This window comes from Chanodichthys erythropterus, chromosome 4 (genome assembly GCF_024489055.1).
Source record: "Chanodichthys erythropterus isolate Z2021 chromosome 4, ASM2448905v1, whole genome shotgun sequence".
Lineage (NCBI taxonomy): Eukaryota > Metazoa > Chordata > Actinopteri > Cypriniformes > Xenocyprididae > Chanodichthys > Chanodichthys erythropterus.
In genome coordinates, this window is record NC_090224.1 from 37,970,325 (window position 1) to 37,990,349 (window position 20,025).

General features: G+C 38.8%; 1 protein-coding gene and 1 pseudogene across 1 annotated transcript in view; both read right to left on the reverse strand.

Moving 5' to 3' along the window:
* The window catches only part of LOC137019433 (NACHT, LRR and PYD domains-containing protein 3-like), a 75,030-nt gene that overhangs the window by 43,083 nt on the left and 11,922 nt on the right, over window positions 1–20,025 (reverse strand). The window lies entirely within an intron of this gene.
* The window catches only part of LOC137019435 (NACHT, LRR and PYD domains-containing protein 3-like), a 32,973-nt pseudogene that overhangs the window by 1,023 nt on the left and 11,925 nt on the right, over window positions 1–20,025 (reverse strand).

A 20,025-nucleotide genomic window follows, 5' to 3' on the forward strand; every position in this document is an offset into this window, starting at 1 on the left:
TGTGTGTGTGTTGTATGTGTGTGAGAATGCGTGTGTATGTGTGTGTGAGAATGTGTGTGTGCTCGTTTTTGTGACATATCAGGACACAAATGTGTATAATGACATGAGTATGACATAGGTATTACAAAAAGAGGTGACTTATGAGGACATTACCCCATGTCCCCACTTCTCAAAAGGCTTATAAATCATACAGAATGAGTTTTTGTGAGAAAGTAAAAGTGTGCACAGTTTCCTGTGATGGTTAGGTTTAGGGGTAGGGGTAGTGTAGGGGGAGAGAAAATAAAGTTTGTACAGTATAAAAACCATTACGCCTATGGAATGTCCCCACAATTCACAAAAACGAACGTGTGTGTGTGTTTTATGTGTGTGTGTGTGTGTGTGTGTGTGTGTGTGTGTAGACCTACACTTTCGGAGTACTGCTATGATCCTGATCTCTCCTCCATGATCCACACTATAAACACAAAAGCACACATTAATGCAGATATGAATCATGCACACATTCAGTATGTCAGTATCAGTGTTTGACACACTTGAGTATCTGTAGTGAGCAGTTTGGATCCTTCAGTTTGTCCATCAGTTTGACTCCTGAATCTTCTGGGTGATTGTAGCTCAGATCCAGCTCTCTCAGGTGTGAGGGGTTTGAACTCAGAGCTGAAGACACAAAACCACAGCCTTCCTCTGTCACCATACAGCCAGACAACCTACAGATGGATCAAATCAGCCTCATCGTCCACAAAACACACAACAGTAGAGTGAATATCATTCATATTGTGAATTTATTGTCACTAATTGTGTTATTGCTGTTTAATTGTCTCACTCAAACAAATAAATAATAACAAATAAATATTTTTGAACAACATTTTCCACTTTTGATGTCATTTCTAGTGAGAAATTCCTACTATAGTAATTAAATTATTGTTTAGTTCTCACCAAAGCTTGTGCTGGTTTGCGGTAGATCATTAAACTCTTATGCTGCTTTCACACCAAACACATCTGGGGCGTCTGATTTACATGTTCAGTCAATGTAAATGCATTGCGCGGCGTGAATTGAGCATTCACGCGCCTGACACGTCTGACGCGCGAATTGAGCGTCTGACGCCCTAGACGCCCGAGTTGAAAAATCTGAACTTTGGCGAAAATTCACGGCGCGTTAACCAATCAGGGACTCTGCTTTGGTAACGTGTTTATTACGTGATCAGCGGTGGAGACCAGAACAAAGATAATAGTCTGTGTGTGGCCACCTATGATGTGTCATCATTTTTTTATCGAGACAGGAATAAAAAGGACCTTGCCTGGAAGAGGATAAGCGAAGAAATCGGAAAATCTGGTTAGTTGTAAAACGCTTTGCATGATTTTAGCCGTTGATCATAGCCCACCTGCTCGCTACTAGTTTCCAACTGACAAGATGATGTGTATGATGTGTATGTTATAGAGTACCTCAGGGATGACACGTTTTTGTAGGCCAACCTGGAAGTTAGCGGCGCACGGGTTCCCTCGGTTGAAAGCCTATGCATTTTTCCCATAGACTTTTGGAAAATCGCAGAAAATAAGCTCTGTTTAACAAAGAGTTATGACACTTACAAGTTTTGTCTATCAAGATAATCTTTACAAGTTAATACAACATTTTGAAGCCTAAATAAAGTTGTCAGATATAAAAGGCTAACAGTAAGCTATAAATGGACTACAGCACACCATGGTCGCGGATCAACGGTCACCACCAAGCTTCCTCAAACTGTATTTAAAAAACAGCGTTATTTAAAAACATGCTCGCTGATTATGATCTGTGCTGTGTATGAATACTTATACACTTTTTCATGAGAAATGCTGTCCAAACGTCTAAAGTCCCCGCCAAAGGAAGTAGTCCCTTTTAGCAATTTGTTAGCAACCACCGTTTTTAAGACACAATAAAGGTTTAAAAATAAATCACAAGCGGGTTATAACTGGTGTGTTTTATGTCATAGATCAAAACGTGAATATATTTAGAGGCTTTGTTAACCACAGACCTTATTTCAGGCGATTTAGCAAAAACCCATTCAAAAAACCCATAGACTTTACGGCGTTGGAACAGGAAGCTCTAAAATGCTAACTTCCGGGTTTTGCCTACAAAAATGCGTCATCCCTGAGGTACTCTATTCAGAGGATCTGTGCAGAAAGAGATGGAAGCCCCTCCCATGACGCGAATTCTGAACACACTTTGTTTAGACGCGCGAATAGAGCGAATTTGATGCGCGTCTGAAGCGTCTGACTTCAAAATGTTCAAGCGTCCAACTAGACGCGTCTGACATGAATTTGGCGCCCCAGACGCGTTCGGTGTGAACGCAGCATTACGCTGCCTCAGAAGTCTGTCTGAAATCAGTTTCGTGAGGTGCCTTCATGCACAAATGCTGCCTTACAAGTCAATGCCTGATATGTAGCTGACTGGTTACCCTGCTGCCCTAGGTTTTCAGATGCAGCTAAAATAGCATCTTATCACTAATGAGGATAACAATAACTGTATATAATAATTTTCATATATAATAAATTACTTGCGTCTTAGTGTGTGCAGAAAAAAAACATATTAAATGTGTTATCTTGCTGCTTTTTGAGTATGCAGTTATGTAAGACACTTTTGAAAGGTAATTATACCAAACCACTTTAACAACAGACTTTTCTTGAGCATTTCAGAATGACCAAAACAGCATTTCAGATTCTGATGACAAGATCGGCCGGCTGGTTAGTCTAATTATGCCATCCCATTGTGCAAAGTCACATGATTTTTTTTTTGAGGCGCATCAAGAAATGTATTCAGTAAATGTGTTTCCATCATAGTTTATGTATGTTTTCTTGTAAGATAAAAAAATTCTGACTCAAACGAGCTTGCTTTTTATGCACATTTTTAAAATTTATGTGCATACTGGCATTTCCATCCAGTAGTTTTGTATGCAATATCCTAAAATGCACATAAAAATAGGTGGTTGGAAACTGCAACTGTGATATTTAATTTGCTGAGGTTTTAAATGTGCTTTGATTAATCTACTGATAAAGAGTGCCCTGCTAGGACTGTGTTTGTCTGTGTGTGTTTTTTTTTTTTTTTTAACAATGTGCGATCTGACGTTATCAAGTATATTATTTAACCAAACAAAAACATGCCTTGAGAGTCCAAGAATTCACTATGTTATGCTGCCTAATGGAAAGCAGTTAGAAAAAAAAAGTTACACAGGGGCATTTCTTGTTTTTGTTATATTTGTGATGTGTGTTATGTTTGTGATTTTTATCACATGATATAGTTGAGCAATATCACAGGGGCAGAGTGCGGTTTTCCTGAATGTAAGCATGATTGCAAATAAGATGATATTTTAAACAGTTCAATAAATAATAGTTTATATTGTGAGCTTTAGACACAATATTGTCTGGTTTTGCTTTATTTCACCAATGAAAATAGTTCCAAACAAAGCCACAGCAGAACTGTCAGATTTTCACTACACGATTATCATGGTTAAAATAATAATAATAAAAAAAAAAAACAATAACAGTATTACCACAATAACTGGAGAATTTTTTGAAAATAAATAATGCTATCAGTCAAATTAATTTTTTTTTTTTAATTTTTTGTTAAAAAATAATTTATAAAAAAATAATTTATAAAAACAATTTCACTGTCTACACCTCCAGTGTAGACAGTGTTTTTTACAGAATACAGACAACTGTCAAACTGATGAGCTAAATTTTTGTAAGTGTCTCCCTTTCATCTGTCCTCTCCTCTGACATGATTTTGTGTGGGAGAAGTAGCTACATACTCCTGTTCCTTGTTCGGATTACTCCATTAAAGATTCCTGAGGAGATCTCCTTTGTCATGTGATTGAATACTACAACCCACTATGACATTTAAATATTCTTAAATACCTCAGTATCTGCAGCTGACAGTTTGGACTTTTCAGTGCATCAGAAAGAAGCTTCACTCCTGAATCCTGCAGGTCATTGTTACTCAGGTCCAGCTCTCTCAGGACACAGTTTGAGGATTGAAGAGCTGATGACAAACTCTCACAACAATAAACAGTGAGATTACAGAGAGCAAGTCTGAAAGAGAGCAGAACACACACATCAACAATCAGATCATCTACAAACACACCAACATTATGAGAGTCTGACTGTAAATTTGATTTTATATGTTCTTAATCACCTCAGTATTTGCAGCTGACAGTTTGGACTCTTCAGTGCATCAGAAAGAAGCTTCACTCCTGAATCCTGCAGGTCATTGTTACTCAGGTCCATCTCTCTCAGAACACAGTTTGAGGATTGAAGAGCTGATGACAAACTCTCACAACACTGAACAGAGAGATTACAGCCAACAAGTCTGAAAGAGAGCAGAACACACGCATCAATAGTCAGGTCATCTACAAACACATGAACATTATGACGTCTCACTGTAAATTATCTCTTATATGTTCTTAAATACCTTAGTATCTCCAGCTGACAGTTTGGACTCTTCAGTGCATCAGAAAGAAGCTTCATTCCTGAATCCTGCAGGTCACTGTTACTCAGGTCCAGCTCTCTCAGAACACAGTTTGAGGATTGAAGAGCTGATGACAAACTCACACAACACTGAACAGAGAGATTACAGCCAACAAGTCTGAAAGAGAGCAGAACACACGCATCAACAGTCAGGTCATCTACAAACACATGAACATTATGACGTCTCACTGTAAATGATCTCTTATATGTTCTTAAATACCTTAGTATCTCCAGCTGACAGTTTGGACTCTTCAGTGCATCAGAAAGAAGCTTCATTCCTGAATCCTGCAGGTCACTGTTACTCAGGTCCAGCTCTCTCAGAACACAGTTTGAGGATTGAAGAGCTGATGACAAACTCTCACAACACTGAACAGAGAGATTACAGCCAACAAGTCTGAAAGAGAGCAGAACACACGCATCAACAGTCAGGTCATCTACAAACACATGAACATTATGCACTTTGTTTGTTAAATTAAAGTTTCTGTTTTTTTAAAGTGACGACACAGCAGCCGACAATGAGTTGGCCATGTCTGACCGATTTACAATCTGAGATCAACACTTGACTTGTCTACAATACAATCCATATATATAAAACACTAATATAGGCATATAACAATGTTAGTTTAAATGTTTATTAGCACTACCACAGTAAAAAGACATTTTTGACAAGCTAAGACGGGCTGCTAAAAAACAACATCAAAATGGGCTATACATTAAAAAAACATGCAGGTTGTTTTACCTTACACCTAGCTATGCATCAAAAATCAAGGCTTCACCAGAGAACATGGCCACTATTATTTTCAAACAAAAGACAAGACAACATGCTACAGCCAGAAGAGCACTCTCATATAGAGAGAGAATTGTGGAGAAAAGGCACAGCATCTGCATGGGAAAGTTTTAATTAGGGATGCTCATAATTGACTGGTTAACCGTTAACCAAGAATTTTGTTCAAAATGTAAATAAACTATAAACTCATAGCAATAGACAATAAATCCTACAAACAGTAGCCTATTCAGAACAGAACTGTAACGAAAAATAATAACACGTCACCTTCCAACCTCCCCAATTCTGCACAAATCCAAATGTTTCTGTATTCACAATGTATTTGAATGATAAACTATTATATATAAATTATAGGCTTTGAACTTTCCTTGAGTTCCAACAATACATCCTTCACATGTGCTCTGCAAGTGAGTCTGTGGTACAGCGTTGAACGCCAGAGATTGTACTACAGACTATATACACCGATCAGGCATATTATTATGAGCACTGACAGGTGAAGTGAATAACACTGATTATCTCTTCATCACGCACCTGTTAGTGGGTGGGATATATTAGGTAGCAAGTGAATATTTTGTCTTTTCACATTGTGTTAGAAGCAGGAAAAATGGGCAAGCGTAAGGATTTGAGTGAGGATTTGATAGAAATGGGGAGCGAAGGCTGGCCCGTGTGATCCGATCCAACAGAAGAGCTCCTGTAGCTCAAATTGCTCAAGTTAATGCTGGTTCTGATAGAAAGGTGTCAGAATACACAGTGCATCAGTTTGTTGCGTATGGGGCTGCATATCTGCAGACCAGTCAGGGTGCCCATGCTGACCCCTGCCCACCGCCGAAAAAGTCAACAGTGGACACGTGAATATCAGAACTAGACCATGGAGCAATGGAAGAAGGTGGCCTGGTCTGATGAATCGAATCACATTTTCTTTTCTCTAGGCTACTTTTTAACCACACGCTTAAATGCTGACGAAGATGATCGCTCATGCGTTTGGCTGAGTCTGAGAATAAAGTACTTGCACCTCAGAATGCTTTTATGACACGATATTAATGTAAACAGCCCACTGCAAACAACCTTGTAATTCTCTTCAAACTTTATGAATGATTATTTTATAGAAGGTTCAAGTGGTGTGTGTAATGAATTGGAAGAGAGCAGACTACAGCTGTTTCTAAAGCGCATAGTTCCATCTGCTGTTAAAAACTAAGTTCAGAATCAATTTGAGAGAGAATTGCAGTTGGATTCAGAAAATCTCATAACGATCAAAAAAAATTCAACGATTTATTGTTCCAGCCCTAATAGTAATATACCACAAAGACCAGCTGTGTTAACAATCTGTCCGTCACAGTCTGTGTGACTTTGCTACTTCATGCAGAGTTTTCTTTGCAACTAACCGACCAATTAAAATTTGGTTGACCGAGGCTCTTTTCATCGATTAAGGTTTGGTCAACTATTAGAAGGCAGCCTTACTGCTGTGCTTCAGATATTTAAACACTGAAAAATGTAGCAATGCTTTTCTGAAGATATAAAAATCTGAGTTTTGGATTATGAATCTGAGAGACTCCTCTGAGATTCACTGACTGCATCTGAATGCCTGCAGTACTGTACCTGATCAGTTTTGTAAGTGTCCAGCAGCGGTGAGTAGTGAGGAGACAAAGATAGATACAATGATGTTAGAGGATCACAACAGCAGACATTTACTGACAATAATCAGACTGAGACTGGAAAATCATCATGTTGTGCAAATATATGACTGTTTTTAGTAAAGTTTTTGCTCAAAGCATAATAAGTGAGCCTCAAAGAACACAATAAAATAATGAAAAAGCATGTCAAGACCCCTTTAAGACTCTAAGCCCTGGGGCCAGTTGCATAAACTTAGTCACTATATTAAGACTGTGTCTTAAGAACTAGTTTGAACTACTTTTAAGACTAGTCTAAGTGGTTTATGCAACTGGCAGCTGGTTTCACAGACAGGTCTTAGACTAAGCCAGGATCAGATCTTAGTTCAATTAGGGCATCTAAGTAGCTTTTATGAACGTGCCTTAGAAAAAAAAAAAAAACATTACTGGTAGGGATTGTTATGTCCAAAGACGTATTCAATGTGTATGTGTATGTGACTGGATGTTGACGGGAAGGAGTGGGAATTTAAGATGTGGTGGATTTGTGGAGAAGAGAGAGAGACTTCCTTCTGCCAGGGCAAATACTTCTTCCTGTTGCCCAGACTCATTTGTTGTTAGATTTCTGATTTATTGTATATGAGTAAGTGAACTCAGTATTATAATTCAGGTGTGCTCTTTAATAGAGAGAGAATTAAAATTGTTTAATATCTTTTGATTCTGTTTATGTTTTACGTTGTCTAGGTTTGTTAACCTTTTACGTTCTTTTTGCTTTAAGGTAATGTAGGGGGAGGGTGCCATTTTTGTTTGTACTTCTCTTTTTCTCCTGGTTATGGCTAGGTAGGGAGAGAGGGAAGTTTTATGTATTTTATTTGTGGATTATCTTTGTCTAGGTAATTTATAAAATTATTGGGTTAGTTAGTTTGCGTTTTGTTTGTTATTTTGGCCTAGCCCTCCACCGAAGTTTTATTTCCAATACCTTTGTTAATATTTTGAGAACCTAATTTGAATTGGTGTTTGTGTTGATTGTGGGACGGGAGGTTGGATTGCCCTGGTTCTCTCTCCAAGATTTTCTTTCTTTAGTTATTTTCACTTATTTTTTTTTCTTATTTTGTTACTGGCTCCCCAGCCCTAGATGGGTAGTTATGTAACAAGATGCATCGGTCGCTGCTATTTATCGGCCGTTTTTTTGCTCAATTTACAACCATTGGCATATCGGCTATAGCAGGAAAAAGGCAGATATAACAAACCGATGGTTTATCGATTAACCGCAATGATCTATTGATTAGCTGTATAATGTCTTTGTGGCAACCAGGGCGGGCGAGAGCTGTGAGGGAACGGCGCGAGACCGGTGGCACGAGAGTTAACGAGCTACACCTGGGAGGCGCACCGGCCTTGAGTCTCTCACGGAGGAGCTCCGGGAGCATAAAAGGAGGAGCGACGACCGTGGAGGACGAGAGAGGACCAGGCCTGGACTTTATGTTATGTTTTATTATGTTTGTGTGGCCGGCAGACGTCCGCGAGGGTCTGTCGGCATTACTTTCGTTTTGTTCTTTGTTTATTTTGAATTAAACTTTTGTTGAACGTTAAAAAAAAAAAAAAAAAATTCTTGGTCCGGTTCCCCGACACACTGCCGCTCGGTCCTCAGCCTGCCAAGAGGCTCTTTCTCGCGGTGCCATGCGGTGGCACTGGATGCTCGGTGGATTGCCCGATCCTCGACCGCCTCCTGGCGGCCGGCGATGGCTCCTCCGGCTGAGGGCAGCCGGCAGCGAGTCCCCCGTCCCCTGCTCCTCCCCTTCATGGCGGACGGCAGCAGGCTCCGGCCCACAGCGGACGGCGGCGACTCCTCCGCTCCCTCCAGGTCCAGGACGGCAGCCACCCCACCTCGTCCCAGGAGCACGGCATCCGGGTCTCCGTCCCACCTTTCACAAGGCTCCAGCACCACCGCCTCGGGCAGCCTCTCGCGGTCTACACACACTCCCGCGCTGCCCGAACTCCGCAGCACCGCGATCCCCCTCAGCAGCGAGGGCTCTTCGACAGCATGTCCCTCCTTCCTCCCGGATTTCGGCACCAATGTAACGAGGTCAGTAGATGTGGGAAGAAGGAGGCGGGAACCGGCGAACGTTCAACAAAAATTTAATTCAATAATATCAAAGAACAAAACGAAAGTAATGCCGACAGACCCTCGCGGACGTCTGCCGGCCACACAAACATAATAAAACATAACATAAAGTCCAGGCCTGGTCCTCTCTCGTCCTCCACGGTCGTCGCTCCTCCTTTTATGCTCCCGGAGCTCCTCCGTGAGAGACTCAAGGCCGGTGCGCCTCCCAGGTGTAGCTCGTTAACTCTCGCGCCACCAGCCTCGCGCCGTTCCCTCACGGCTCTCGCCCGCCCTGGTCGCCACAGTCTTGTTGCATAATCCTAGTGCTGCTGTCTGCACTTTAATGTTAATAACAAAAGTAAATAACAAAAGATTGTACACTATTCTTGACAAAATAACTTTTGAAACTTTCACGTGTAATGTAGACTGTTATGTAAATGTAAAGGTTTATTTAATTTAACTGAAGAAAAGTATAATTTTAACAGTGTTCCAGGCCTCACAAACTTGCTTGTCTGGCTCTCGTCTAGGGCTAGTTACCACGAAATAAAATGTCTATCGTTAGAGATTTTGCTATATTGCATATATCGTAGTATGTAAATATATTGCACTATTGACACTTTAGAGTGATGAAATGCATGAATGAGAATTTAAAGAGCGGGAGTGCTTGATGTTAAAAGAGTTATAAGCGCAATATATTCTGAAAAGGCACACTGCCAAAGTGCGTGCATGAAACCTGCCTCTCTCAGAAGGCAATCGCGAATTAGAGACATGCTCGATGTTAAAGTGTAACTTAAGCACAATAAGTAAGGGTGGCCAATATACTGGTAGACATGATTAGCTGGTGGAAATTTGTCAACTGAAAGAGATTTTGGACGATCGTTGCGTGTGGTTGCTATGCTGTGCAGTCACGAAACTTATAATTTGCATGGGTTTTTAAGCACTGCAGTTTAAAAATCAAGTGGTTTTTAACCATTTAAGTGCAATAAGCAACGAAAGACAACTCAATTCATCATATGCAAGCGCTCTCCGAGAGACTGTTTCCCAGCGCTGTCTGAGACTGCATTTGCATTGCAAGTTTTAATACACAGATCTGATCTTTTGACCATATCCAATGTGTTTACATTCACTTCAGAAGAAATCTGACTGAACAAATATAGACTGGAAAAGAAAGGTCATTTGTGTTTGTTATTTTAGGCTATCTACATTCGCAGATCTATCTACAAATCTAGAATTCTGAAGGGAAATAAAATAGCAGGTAAGATTACATTTATTTGACTGAATGATAATAAGAGAGCGAGCAAAGGAAAGAGCGCACACAAGAGAGAGAGAGCAGCCTACCCAGTAAAGCTTTGGTTTATTAAAAAAAAAAACAAAAAAAAAAAACACAGCAGTCTCTTTTAAATTTACCGGGCAGAGGTTGAAATTCAGCTGCTGAATGTGTGGGCATGCAATTTCTTTCAAGGAAAACATAGATAGAAATAAAAAGTCCCCCCCCCCAATAATACAGCTGCGAATTTTAGTGCGAGTGCATACAGACACGTCTGCTGGATAATACAACATTAAAGCTACCTTTTAGTGAGCAAACGTGCCGCCCTCGCCTTGTGGTGGCTTAGAATTCCAATGAGAATCAGATAGGCTATGTGTGTTTAGACGTAGGTTGCATGTCCAGATATCGGATATATATCTGATTTAAAACCACATTTGGAAATGGCTTAGATCTGATGCGGAAAAAAAACAGATCTTGTAGCAGAGGTTAAGCTTTGCACTAGTTCAGGTTAATTCGAACCCCTGCAGAGACTCGCTCAGAACTGTGTAGTGACATCAATGAGGAACAGATCTCGTGCGTATTTTTGTGTTTACAAGTGTGCAACTAATTCCGATCTGTGTCAGATGTGAGCAAAAAATCGGATTTTGTGTCAGTGCAAACGCAGCCTAAGAGACTCATAGAGCGTGTGAGGACTGAACTGAGTGCTTTTTGACGCCTAGTTGGTCTTGAATGGTTAAATACACATACCTACGTGCCAAAGTGACCACGTATTTATAAGTAAACAGAGCCATTTATGTCTTAAGTGAAGGTACAGTTGAGAAAGAGAAGGCTTGAGTTAATGGATCGATGCAGTCAGTCTTAAAGGGACAGCATCCAAATTTGCCTGCTGTCATTATTAAAGGGATAGTTCACCCAAAAATAAAAAAATTCTGTCATCATTTATCCACCCTCAAGTTATTCCAAACCTATATGAGATTCTTTCTTCTGCTGAACACAAAGGAAGATATTTGGAAGAAAGTTTGTAACAAGGCTGCTTTGGGGCACCATTGACCACCATAGTAGGAAAAAAAAAAATACTATGGAAGTCAATGGTGCCCCAGAACTGTTCAGATTCCCCTAATCTTTACAATATCTTCCTTTCTGTTCATCAGAAGAAAGAAATGTATACAGATTTGGAATAACTTGAGGGTGAGTAAATAATGACAAAATTTTCCTTTTTGGGTGAACTAGCCCTAATGCTAATCAAACAACAAAAGTATTTCTCTCACTGCTTGCTTTTGTAACTTTAATAAGAATAAATGTATATTTAATTTACACAGTAAAGACTATGCATTGTTTTTATATCTTTGATTACTTTATACATTTTCTAGTACTTTAAGTTTTTTCATGTCTATTTCGTCTTTGTTCTATTGTAGTTTGTTTTCTTTGCTCTTTCTTTATCACAATTAATTTGTCTTCAGTAAGCTTTTTTAATGGAACATTTTGATAAAAAAAATCTTATTTAAAGCAAAAATAACTATCGTGATACATATCGTTATCGTGATATATCACAATATAAGATTTTGATCATATCGCCCAGCCCTACTCTCAACAATGGCGGAGTGGTCCCTGGCGTGCAGTGAAGGCCGAAAAAGTACGAACCCCATCTGAGGAGTAACCCCAGAGTGCAGTCTGGATGACTGGGGTGGGGTGACACGTGTCGCTCCACCTACACCCAATTTCACTGGTTAATACAGCAGAGCTTATTGGCAGTGGTGTAATGTAACGAAGTAATAATACTTCGTTACAGTACTTAAGTATTTTTTGAGGAGAATCTGTAATTTTCGTTACTTACTACAAAATAAAGTCAGAAGAACACAGACTGCAAGCAAGCATGTGCAAACAAGTGCTCGCACAACCGCGGTTAATTTCATTTTATTGGTTTAGTCCGTTGCTAGACCAGCTGAGAAGAGTGTATGAAAGTAAATCAGTAGTGAAACCCGAGAGGTTGCTGATTTGAATGTGAGAACTTGTTGGATTAATATTTGTATTTGTAAATTGAAATTTACACTCACAGCCCTGATGTGAAAAGCTGAATGTTTCGATTTGCACACGCAGACAACAATCAAAACACCCGTGTTACGAAGTTGTAGTTGCAGATTAATAGTTACATATGTGCAGGCACGTGCACACATAGACATAAAAGGGGGCTTGAACCTCTGCCCTTTTTCTTCCTCGAGAGAAAGCACCTTTTTTTCCCAGAGTTTTTTTTTTTTTTTTTTTAATAAATGAATAAATATTCCTGTTTGTGCACAGCTTCCCTATCAAAAATATATTTACTGAATAAAAAATAAATAAATAAATACTATTTTATACGAGTTCAGCAGCCCTCCTTCCACGACACGCCATTCATTCCCGCACGCGCTGCTGGCTGAGAACTTGTGACAACTATGCCCGGGAAAAGACAACTGCTGTCTGGCGATGATAAATGAAAAAGAAAAAAGCCCTAGATGGATCCATCCCATGCTGTCTCCCGCATTCACGTGTGGAGCGCGCGCGTGTGTGTGTGATGCGATGTGGGGGTTGGCAGCACGACGCGGCGCGGGGAGGGGAGTAAAAACTAAAAACATTTAAAATTAGACACGAGTCAAGCTCTTAGTCAGAAGATTAATGTCTAATCACAGTAACGATGTTAACAAATAATTTCGTGATATGCCGTACGTTTTGGTCTTGACAGGTCTTGAAATGAAATCCCGAGTCCTCTTCGTCCGAGACCGAGACGAGACCGAGTAAAAATACGGTCGATTCCGAGACTAGACCAAGACCTTTAAAAAGTGGTCTCGAGACCAAGACTGATCTCGAGTACTACAACACTACACGGGTGTTTTGATTGTTGTCTGCGTGTGCAAATCGAAACATTCAGCTTTTCATATCAGGGCTGTGAGTGTAAATTTCAATTTACAAATATTAATCCAACAAGTTCTCACATTCAAATCAGCAAACTCTCGGGTTTTGCTACTGATTTACTTTCATAAGAGTGCGCTGTCATTATACAGTACGAGAGCGACCTCTAGAGGTGGAATAAAAACTATCACTGATGCCCCCTAGATTTTGTTTTGACATGTGACATGAGGTTGTGTGCTGCACAGACCGGGACACTTCAAAAACTGGGACAACCAAACGGTATGTTATACAGTGTACACTACAGTACACGTTTTAATATCATTACAAAGTAATTAGTTTGTTAAGTAGATGCTGCATTAGTGGAAAACAGCAGTATGTTTGCCGTTGAGGCTGAGAGGATGCTAACATTAGAAGTACCTCAAGCGGTTAAAACAATGTGACAAAAACACCAACTGTTTAATGTCACGATTGTACCATTCATTTGCATCAGTTTATATCCATTTGTTTGCTGTTATGCTTTCATTATCCATCGAAGTTGTATGTTTAAACTATATTCTCATCATGCAGCGACAGAAACATAACAAATCAGAAATGTATTCAATTTCAATTCTTTTTTTATCGGCACCGTAACACATATTTTGATTAGATAATCATCAAGTTTTGTAAAATAGAGGCAAATAATGTGTGAGAGTATACATATAATAGACCCATGCTATGCCTTTGTGTGTAAAGATGGCAATTTTTAAGCATGGCGGTTTGGATTTATATGAAATGGTAACACTTTACAATAAGAGTCCATTTGTAACATTAAATAAGGTTAATAAAAGTACTGTTCATTTTAATTTCATAATTTACATTTTAACATTTTAAAGTTGTATCTTACATTAGTTATAATGCACTATAAATTAACATGAACGATCAATGTATAATTAATATGTTAGTATTTTTTATATTTAAAATTTACAATAAAAATTTAGCCATTTTTTTTAATTCAACGAAACAAAATGTAAGAAAGTTAAAAATGAAAAAAATCTTGCTGCTCAAACAGTGTATAGAACAATTTTTAATAAATTTTTTTTGCTCCTTTTGTATTTTACATTTACTTGTACTTTACTTTCAATACTTAAGTACGTTTAATATCAGAAAAATACTTTTTGTACTTAAAGGTGCCCTCGAATGAAAATTTGAATTTATCTTGGCATAGTCAAATAACAAGAGTTCAGTACATGGAAATGACATACAGTGAGTCTCAAACTCCATTGTTTCCTCCTTCTTATATAAATCTCATTTGTTTAAAAGACCTCCGAAGAACAGGCGAATCTCAACATAACACCGACTGTTACGTAACAGTCGGGGTGTACGCCCCAATATTTGCATATGCCAGCCCATGTTCCCAACATTATGAAAGGCATTACACAAGGGCAGCCAGTAACGTCTGGATCTGCACAGCTGAATCATCAGACTAGGTAAGCAAGCAAGAACAATAGCGAAAAATGGCAGATGGAGCAATAATAACTGACATGATCCATGATATTATGATATTTTTAGTGATATTTGTAAGTTGTCTTTCTAAATGTTTCGTTAGCATGTTGCTAAAGTACTGTTAAATGTGGTTAAAGTTACCATCGCTTCTTACTGTATTCACGGAGACAAGAGCCGTCGCTATTTTCATTTATAAACACTTGCAGTCTGTATGATGCATAAACACAACTTCATTCTTTATAAATCTCTCCAACAGTGTAGCATTAGCCGTTAGCCACGGAGCACAGCCTCAAATTAATTCAGAATCAAATGTAAACAATATAACAGTATACAATACTCACATAATCCGAAGCATGCATGCCGCATGCATGACAAACACTTTGTAAAGATCCATTTGAGGGTTATATTAGCTGTGTAAACTTTGTTTATGCCCTGTTCAAGGCAAGCGCGAGCTCTGTGGGCGTGGAGCACGAGAATTAAAGGGCCAGTAGCCCTGAATCGGCTCATTTATAATGATGCCCCAAAATAGGCAGTTAAAAAAAATGAATTAAAAAAAATCTATGGGGTATTTTAAGCTGAAACTTCACAGACATATTCAGGGGACACCTTAGAGTTATATTACATCTTTTTAAAAAAAGTTCTAGGGCACCTTCAAGTACAAAAATATCACATACTTTAAAACTTTTACTCAAGTAACATTCTAAACAGTGACTTTAACTTCTACCAAAGTCATTTTCTGGTCAGATATCTATACTTTTACTCAAGTATGGTTTTCGAGTACTTTATACACCCCTGCTTATTGATGTAGACGCTTGAGGCATGAACATGCGCATTCCTTTAGATACGATTTTATGAATGATCTACGCTGTTTGACTGTACTGCATAAATATTAAGTGCTAACATGGCAATTTCAGTTACGAGCTAATGTTTTGATGAACTTAAGACGTTAGATGAAGTTACTTTATGCTTGGTACAGCGTCTCCAGTAGCCGTGTAATATACTGCTAAATCTGGGGAACGAATTCTAAATTCGTGGCCACGATATATATAGATCCAGGATTACATCAAGAGAAGTCAAAATTACTATAACGGTTAATCCGCTGCTGGATAAAATAATAAATACAATAGGCTATTATATTTATTATTTTATCCAGCAGTGCCACTTTTAGGACTGCATGGAATTATGACATTGCAAAGGAGAGATATTTTCTATAGGCTCATATATTTTCTAGTAGTTAGGTTTTTTCATATTTCTATTAGGATCAGTGGATAAGCACAAACTGGATTTTTTACACAAGTGATAATTCACTGTATTTCAGTAAAACATCAGATAAACCCAAAAGTGTGTTTAGCCTACACTCCCTGGCCATATTTTTTGTGTGTACAATAGAAACCTTGCAATGCTGAAAAAATACATATTTGCATTTATTGTATATGCAAGATTATTTATTTATTTTTACTAAAACAGATGTTATGTTGATCTATTATTTATGTGCTCAATTTAAGCAATGAATGTTCACTTCTCTGCTTGGTATATATATATATATATATATATATATATATATATATATACACACACACAGTGAGTCTTAATTTGAACCTATTTTCACTCGCAATTACACAGATTAACACAATGTGGGGGTTAATAAATTTTAAATATCTGTTGATACTTATTTGGGCCTATACTATAAAATATGAACCTTTAAAAACCATCACCACAAGAGCTAAACAACACAGAGCACAAGAAGTGCACATGAAACTCTCTCTCTCTCCATTGCATTATCATCAACATACAGCAAATTACACAAAACATTTATTACAACTAACAGTAAACAAAAACAGATCTTATGCCTTTTTGGGGGGTGCTAAATAAACTGACAAACTTTAAATCTGCAAAATATCTCTGAAGAACTGTATGCTCTCCATTACACTTATAGCTCCGTAGACTAGAACACCCATCAAAATAACAGTCTTAGTAAAGGAGATAATGCAGTTATATTTTACATTTGTTTTCCTTAATGTACCTGAAAACTGTTAAACCTACCTAAAAACACTGTTTATTTCATATGTATCTCTGTTCTGTTGTATTTATGTAAGCCTGCTGAATGTTAAATAGATCCAATCCATGTTCATTAGAAATTATTTGATGATGCAGCAATAAACCTGCAAATATAATTTAATGCAGGTGTTTTTAACTTTGCTGATTTAAAACATGATCAAAATACTATCTATTTTGATGACAAAATTTCAAATAAGAGAGGAAGTGACAAATATCTGTATTGGAATCGGCCAGTAAATGTTTGTTAAAATCAGTATTGGCCCCAAAAATCCTGTCGGTGTATCCCTAATTACTGGTGTGCGTCTTGAGACAAAACAACGGCATGGACATATATCAAGATATATCAGGGCAAATTACTTTCAGTTAAAACAACTCAAACATGCATTTTAGTCTAGGACTAGTTTAAGCCTTGTCTGTGAAACCGGGGGTACGCTTGTTATTTAGGAGAAAATCTCTTATTTAGGAAATGGTGCTAGACTAACTATTAAACATGATTGTTCATTTGATAATAATTAACACTCACAGAGCTTTTCTGCAGTTGATCACAGCTTGTATCAGTCTTCTTCTCCCCTCATCTGATGTGTTGAATTTCATGGGGTTCAGCTCATCCAGTGGCTCCTCTGATATCTGAAGCATGTAGGCGAGTGTTGAGCAGTGAGACGGAGAGAGTTTCTTCTTTGAGTGTTTATCTGATTTCACAAACTCCTGAATCTCTCTGGACAGAGTCTGATCTTTCACTTCCAGCAGACAGAGGAACAGATTGATGGATTGATCAGCTGAGAGATTAAGAAAATCCTCCTTATCTTTGATCTTCTTTTGAATGTGCTGTGTGGTTCTCCTGATGTTCTCTGAGCTTTTCTCTCTGTGTGTCAGTAGATCCTGTAAGAGTCTCTGATTGGACTCCAGTGAGACGCCCAGCAGGAACCGCAGGAACAGATCCAGCTGTCCATTCTTGCTCTCAAGAGCTTTATCTACTGCTGATGTTAGTAGATCATACAGAGGGTCTTTAACAACTGCTGATGTTTGTGGATCATACAGAGACTCTTTATTTGCTGCTGCTGTTAGTAACCAATGCAGAGACTTTTTATCAGATCTGTAAAATCTGAATTTATACAGTGGTTTCTTGTTCTTGACCATATGTGAGTAAAACACATAGAAAGCAGCAAGAAACTCCTGAACGCTCAGATGAATGAAGCTGTAGACTTTCTTCTGATGAATCACAGATTCCTCCTTAAAGATCTCAGTGCAAATCCCAGAATACACTGAGGCGTCAGTGATGTCTATGCCGCTATCTCTCAGGTCCTCCTCATAGAACATCACATTGCCTTTCATCAGCTGATTGAAAGCCACTTTAGCAAGTTTCACAATCACTTCTCTGTTGGACCGCTGGAGTTTCTCTGGATCTCTCTCTTCATACTTCTGATTCCTCATGTTGATCTGAATCAACAGGAAGTGGATGTACATTTCAGTCAGAGTTTGAGGGATTTCTGCACTCAGATCTTCTTTCAGGAGCTTCTGAAGCACAGTGGATGAGATCCAGCAGAAGACGGGTATGTGGCACATGATGTGGAGGCTTCTTGCTCTTCTGATGTGTGAGATGATTCTGCTGGCTCGATGTTCATCACAAATTCTCTTCCTGAAATATTCCCCCTTCTGAGGCTCATTGAATCCCTGAATCTCTGTCAGACGGTTGATGTATTTGGAGGGGATCTGATTGGCTGCTGCTGGTCTGGAGGTGATCCAGATGAGAGCAGAGGGAAGCAACTCTCCCTTCATGAGGTTTGACATCAACATACCTACTGATGAAGTCTCAGTCACATCAGAAACTTCCTGATCATCTGAAAACAGTGTGATTCTGCTTTCATCCAGACCATCAAAGATGAACACAACTTTACACTGCTCATAAATCTTTGAGTCCAGATCTTGAAGTTCAGGATGAAAGTCCAGCAGAAGTCTGTGAAGACTGTACTGATGATCTTGGATCAAGTTCAGCTCTCGAAATGGAAGCACAAACATGAAATCTACATCCTGATTGGCTTTTCCCTCGGCCCAGTCCAGAATGAACTTCTGCACAGAGACAGTTTTTCCGATTCCAGCGATTCCTTTAGTAAGAACATTCTTGATGTGGTGTTTCTCCTCACATCCTTGTTCAGATGAGGCTTTAAAGATGTCATTGCAGTAGATTGGAGTGTCTTGTGAGTGTTGTGTTCTGGCTGTTTTCTCCATCTGTAAAACCTCATGTTCTTCATTCACTCCTTCACTCTCTCCTTCTATGATGTAGAGCTGTGTGTAGATCCTGTTCAGGAGGGTTTCATTCTCTTGGGAGTTTCATTCCCTCAAATAATCTCTCATACTTGTTCTTCATGCTGGTTTTGTGTCGGTCTTTGACTCTCTGTAGTTCATCATTCATTGGTTGAGGAGAATCTCCAGTCTGATCATCTCTATCCTCTCTGCTGAAACTACAAAAATGACAAAAAGAACAGATTAAAAAGTATGTAAAGTAAAGGATTTAAATGTATAAATAGAATAGTATTTACTCACATAGTAAGTCAATACAGATGTCAATCTTGTATTTTCTGTATAATTAATGTCTTACATTTCAGTCTCAGTTTACAAGTTAATTGAATGATATATAATCGCTTGCATGTATATATTGGCATGGCTTAAAAAGATGTGGGCAACATTCCCCTCAGCTGCCGATTCACAAGTGAAAGTGTTGTAGCACAGCGTGCAGCTCTCTTATAGTTCAGACGTGATGTCATTTGAAGACAGAAGCCATTTGCTCATTGTGAGAGAGAGAGAGAGAGAGAGAGAGAGAGAGAGAGAGAGAGTGAGAGAGGAGATTCAGCTCTTCTGATTCATTCACTCTGCTTGTGAAATTATTTCTCACAAAAAGTTTTCAAATGGCTGATTTGATGTGATCATCTACGTTGATTAATTTACTAATTAATGTTTGCAGTAATTTCCCGCATTATAAATGTGAAACCTGCTGAATGAGTAAAACTATGCGCAATACTCACAATCCTGCACAGAAATTCAGACCACACATGGTATTGATTTTATAACGATATTACATTATTAGATTTTGATACCATACTGAAGCCGCAATTGTGGTATCGAGCCATCCATAAGCAGCATTTACTACAAAACAAGGTTCCCTTTCGTGGGAACTATCGACGCTGCGTGAAACGCATTGGGAACCTTCTGCGTGATATTGTCATTGAAGCACTCCTGTATCCAACCAATCGTGTAACGAGACGTCAGAGACGGGTGACGTCACGGACCAGGAAACTATAAAGCATGCCCGGATGCAGAGAACACTAGCTTCTGCTATCTTCAGCAAGCGCTCCATGTT